Genomic DNA, 6174 nt, shown 5'->3' with positions numbered 1-6174 from the left:
TTTTTAAAGGCCTTATGAATTCCCTCCCCCTTGTTCTCCTCTCCCTTTTTTTGACCTCCCCACTCCCCTATTTCCCTTGATTTATTCCTTCTGACTTTCTCAGAAGGGTTAGATAAGAGTTTTACGTCCCAATGGATAGTATAGCTACTCTTTCCTCTCTGGGTTGATTAAACTAAGAATAAGGTTTGATTATTTCCTCTTAATGTTCTCTTCTTCTCCTTCTTATAATAGTATTTGTCCCCTCTCCCTCCCATGCCTTCTCTGTGTGTAATAGAATATCCTATTTTCTTATTCACTCAAGTTTCTCTTGGTATCCCCTGCTATTCAACCCCTCTTTCCCATCCCCCATGTCATCTTAGATTATTTAGTGTTCCACCCTCACCCTGTGAATTATTCTTCTGATTACTATAATAGTGAATACTATAATAGTGAATAGAGTTCACTACAGAGAATTATACATAACATTTCTCTACATAGGAAAACAGATAATTAGATCTTACTGAGGCCCTTAAAAAACAAAAAGTTTTCTTTCCTTCCCCTCTTTTTCTTATTTACCTTTTCATGTTTCTCTCGATTTTTGTGGTTGGATATCAAACTTTCCATTTAGCCCTGGTCTTTTCTGTGCAAATACTTGGAATTCTTCAATTTTGTTGAATGCCCATACTTTCCCCTGGAAATATATAGTCAATTTTGATGGGTAGTTGATCTGTGTTTGCAGGCCCACCTCTCTTGCCTTTCTGAATATTGTATTCTAGGCTTTACGGTCTTTTAGCGTGGAGGCTGCCAGATCCTGTGTGATCCTGATTGGTGTTCCTTGATATTTGAATTGTCTCTTTCTGGCTTCTTGTAAGATTTTTTTTCTTTTGCTTGGAAGCTCTTGAATTTGGCAATTATATTTCTGGCCATTTTCTTTTCTGGATTGAATGTAGTGAGTGTTCTATGAATCCTTTCAATGTCTATATTGCCCTCTTGTTGTAGTACTTCAGGGCAATTTTGCTGAATAATTTCTTTTAGTATGGAGTCCAGGTTTTTATTAATTTCTGGTTTTTCTGGAAGACCTATTATTCTCAAATTGTCTCTTCTAGACTGGTTTTCTTGGTCTGTCACTCTCTCATTGAGATATTTCATATTTCCTTCTATTTTTTCAGTCTTTTGACTTTGTTTTATTTGTTCTTGTTGTCTTGAGAGATCATTAGCTTCTAATTGCTCAATTCTAGCCTTTAGGGACTGGTTTTCGGCTCTAAACTTTTCATTTTCAGCTATGATCTTTTGGTTTTCTTTTACAATCTGGTTCAATTTGCTTATCAGTTCATTTGGTTTCTGAGCCTCACTTTCCAATTGCAAGATTCTACCGTTTAAACAGTTATTTTCTTGCCAGATCTCTTCCATCTTCCTCAGAATCTCAGTTTTGAACTCTTCCATATCTTGTGAGGAGTTTTCCTCATTTGAGGAGGGTCCGGATGCTTGTTTGTTCTCCTCCTCTGTTTGCTCAGTTGTCTGGATTTTCTCTGTGTAAAAGTTGTCGAGTGTTAAAGACTTCTTTTTCTTGTTGTTTATCTTTCTCTTCTGAACTTCCTGAGTCTGGGTAGCCATCATTAGCCCAGCAGCTTCTCAGCTTTATCCTTGCGCTCAGGATCTGTCCACGGTCTTTTGGTTCCTGAGGTCTGAATTCTGGTTTTTTCCAAGGTCAAGCCCCCTGGTGGACCCCCTTGCTTGATCCTCTGCAGGAGGCTTCTTTACAAGTCTCAGGGCGCTGATTCCACAGTCATATACCCATCTACACTGGTTCCCCACTCAGGGTTTCAGAGCTTTAGCTTGTGGCTGTGTCTGCCTCCACCCACGCCTCCACTGCTCCCACACTCAGAGTTAGCGTGCGTTCTTTGGCTTTTTGGGGTCCCAAATCTTGTTGCTCTCGGGAACAGGCCTGGGAGCTGCCAATGACTCAATGGGTGCCCCAATCTTGCTCCATTTCTTTTTAACTGGCTTCAGCGCTATAGGTGGTGTGTGTGGTAGGGGTGGGGGTAGGGTGGTTGCTCAGTCCGTGATTTAGTGAGAGCTGTTTCACCCCTTTATAGCATGGAAATGTCCCGATTCCACATACCTTCAATGCTGCACCCTGTTGTGGGGTTCCTCTGTTCGTCTGGACTTGTTTTTATGTCCCCTTGAGGAGTCTTGTGTGTTTTGGTCAGGAGAGGTTAAGAGCTGCTTTTTACTCTGCTGCCATCTTAACCTGGAACCTCTCAGTAAAGCCAGGAATTATTTTCTTGATTAAAGTTTAGAAACTCCTTTTCCTTTTAGCCAATTCTACTTTTTAAGATTTTTTTCTTAATTGTCTTTCTGTATCTCTTTTCCCTTTTGGTCTATTCTAACGTTTAATATGTCATTTCATTTTCTTCATTTTTTTCACTTTACTTTCTTTCCTCATTTTTTCCTCTGCCTCTCTTATTTGATTTATAAAATTCTTTTTGTGCTCTTCCAAAGTATGAGATCAATTATCACTTTTCTTTTAAGTTTTGAATCTAGGTGCTTTAATATAATCATCTCCTTCTAAGTTGTGCCTTTCACTTTCTTGTCTGAATAATAATTTCCATGATTAGATGTGTATGCATGTATGTGTGTGTCTGCATGTGTACATGTGTTAATGTTTACTCATTTTCCCAGCTTTTTTTTAATTTTTGTTTTTACCTTAAATGTTGGCTTTGTTCCCAATGTAGAGGGGGTGCTCTCTTAAACTTCAGTATGTTCTTACTGCTGTCTACAGATTTAATTCTGCCTATTGGCAAATGTCAGCATTTCTGAGGTTGTATGATGGCTTGTGGCCTGAGAGCTTTGGAAGCCACCTGTCACCATTGATTCGTTTTCCCTCAGAACACACTCTTGGTTTTCACAGCCAGGAATAATGTGGGGCTAAAGGCATTTGGATTCTCATTACTTGCGTGTGCTGGGATTCTGTAATTCCCTTAGGTCTACTGTGCTCCCCTCTCACTCCAGTGCAAAAGACCTTATCTCTATGACTTCCAATTTGTTTTCTGCAGAACAATTGCGTCACTCCATCCCATTGTTGGTTCTGCCACTTGTTAAGATGAAAAGAGACCCTGTAACGATGCTATAATCTGGTGGCTGGGATTTGACAGATCCAGGCTGACAGGGAGGTCTCTTCAATAACAGAAAGCAAAGAATGGCAGCTCTCTCTGTCCCTGACCAGTACAAAATGATCTGACTGCTTCTTTTACTAACAAGATTTATTAACGATGTAACAGAAAATGGGGTTAGGAGAGTGGGTTTAGGGTGCTTCTCTATCACTAATATCTCTATGATATGGCCTACCAATCTGATTTTTCATCAAAGTCCTTTCACCCCTTGACGAAGTGGAGATTGCTCTGAATACACTCTCTGTCTAAAAATCCCCTTCTATCTAATATAGTTCTAGGCTAAACCCACACAGAAATATAATCTCTAGAATATAGATTGATAAAAGATGAAATCAGATGTCAGGAATGATGAAGTTCACCCCAGAGAGCCTAAAGCACACCCCCAGGCAAACTAAACAGTTCAATCAGCTCCTTTTCCAGGTTTCAGACTTCTGCCTAAAGAAGAATAAAACCTGTAGTCTGGCCTCTCTATACCATAGGACAAATCCACATACCTGATTAAATATTTCTTTTAAATCATGAACTAGTATCCTTATAAGCTTTACCCTTCTATTTTGCAATCCTCAAATTCAGTTTGATAAGCATTTTTGGCAAATTTGATTATTTAAACCTGTATTTTACACACTGCAAGTTTTAATAAATAACTTCCTTAATATAATTTTTGTGCACAAGTAAAATTAACTGAAATTCCATTTTTTAACTCTTAGTCAATAAAGTTATACTATACCATCAGTATCTATTCAAATTCTTAGCAAACATGCATACTAATGAATTAGAGAAAGGGCTGTGAGTTTTGAGAAAAAGGAGCTATGTTTTGTGACTTTCCAATTTTTTTTTTTTTTGCTAAACTGAGGCAGCATAGATGATTCAATTTTGGCTTAAATTTTTCTCATGAACCATTCTCTGTTCAAAGACATCTAATTATGAAATATAAGCCAATGGTATTGTTCTAATAATTTATGTTAAGATTTTTACTAACATCAGTGTGATTAATGGTAGATTAAACTTGTGGCAGTCTGAAAGGTTTTTACCACTCTCGGTTAAGCATTTAGGTGAATTGATGATTCTGATTAGGTAATAAAGTTTTAAATTGCACTTCTGAACCTCAGTACACAGTTCAGAATCATTGCTTTTTCTGTCTGAATAAAAATTTTCTTAGATTGCATTTAGAATCCTTGTTAAATTTGATTAAATATATATCTCAGTATTTAACCTGTTGATAGAATTTGGTGGTGGGATCAAATCTGTCCCCTGTCATTTTCTTATGATTTCTTTGTTCCCTTTCTTATGGCCAGTAAGAAATGGAAGAAGAAAAGTAGACAAATTATCTTGTTGATTCTCGCCTTAATGAGAGCAGAGAATATGATTTCTTTTAATCAATTAAATTTTTTAGAGTTTAAAACACTCAGAAATCCATTGGAAATGTTATTTTTCTGAATTTCTCAAATTCCTGTCTGTCTTTCCCATTCCTCCGGAATGAATGAGAAAGAGAGAGAGAGAGATTTATTTTCTCCAAAATTCCATTGTGATCACAGACAAACAAAACCATTACAAACAGATTAGAGACACATAAACACAACATATAGACACACAGACTATTCAAAAACATTTTTCCCGGGCATTTCACGCATACTCTAACAAATATAAGACATCCTATCAAAGATCAATAAATCACATCTTACATAGCTAAAGAAATCTGGAGAAAAAAGAAAGTTTATTATTCAGAAAATTGATTAACTCTAGCAAGGAACTGGCTAAGCTAGGATGAATTCTTGGATTAAATTTAGTCATTGGTGGGGCCAGTGGTTGGCCTCCTTTCCATCTTCCCTGAAATCTTTTATCAGGTAATCTGTAACCATTTCGATGGAATTTGGAATTACAATTTTTCTTCCAGTGGTAACCTTTCTCACATCTGGGACACAAAGAGTTAGGAGCATTGGAACAAGAGTCTTTTGCAGCCTTTGAGCCCTTAATCATTTCAGAATATGTTTTTCCTTTCAGGGCTGCTGCGATGACTATACCCTGTATATATGCTGGAGTAAAGTCCTCACAAGCTTTCAAGTAGTCATCAATAGTCCCAGATTCTTTAATATTTTGAAGCATGCTCTGACACACATTATTGGCATTGTCATAGGCAAACTTTTGGACTATTATCCGGATTGAATATTCATCATTTGTATATTTTGTTACTTCTTGATTTAACCTTTCTACAAAATCTGAGTATCTTTCCTCTGATCCTTGTCTAATCTCAGCCAAACCTGTGGACAGTTTCTTAGTTGCTGGGATCCTTTTCCAAGCCTCTAAGGCACACCTTGTACATTGAATTAGAGCTTCTCTAGGTAAATTAAGCTGATCAGCATGTAATTCCCATTCATCTATTCCAAGTAACATTTCTTTAGTAACTCTGATGCCCTGTTTTTTATTAATGGCTGCCTTCTGTTTTGCCACCCCATCAAATTCTGATTTCCAAAAGAGGTAGTCTCCTGCAGAAAGGGAATATTTTGCTATATGATTCCAATCAAAGGGAGTGATCCAAAGCCCTTCTAAAGTTTTCACCAAAGTTAAAGTGTATGGAGAAGCAGGACCATATGAAGCACAAGCTGTCTTAATTTCCTTTAACACTTTGTAGGGAAGAGGCTCCCATGTAGGAGCTACTTCTTCATCATCATCCAATTCATCTGCTCTAAAAATAATTGGGAAACAGAACGACGTGTCTCTGTCCTTCTGAGCATTTTTTATTGCCCCTTTAAACCCTATATTCTGGGGCTGGGGCTGAGGAATTGGAGCTTCAAGCAGCAGAGGCTCCTCTGCTGTTATCTCTCTTTCCTCTTTGGAAGAAAGGTATTTAGGTGGGGGAGGTCTGCTGCTTGTGGCTTTTTCCTTCGAATTTTAAAGTTCCAGTTTGATTTACAAGGAACCTTTTCCTCCTCCTCTGATTCTAACATTGAAACCTTAAAGATTTCATTCTCTGCATTTTGACCAGATAACAAAATTGTTTTTTCAGCAGACGAAACTTTTACTG

The sequence above is a fragment of the Gracilinanus agilis genome, chromosome 3, assembly GCF_016433145.1.
Source record: "Gracilinanus agilis isolate LMUSP501 chromosome 3, AgileGrace, whole genome shotgun sequence".
Classification (NCBI taxonomy): Eukaryota; Metazoa; Chordata; class Mammalia; order Didelphimorphia; family Didelphidae; genus Gracilinanus; species Gracilinanus agilis.
The sequence above is the reverse complement of the archived record's forward strand: the minus strand, read 5'-3'. Positions refer to the sequence as shown.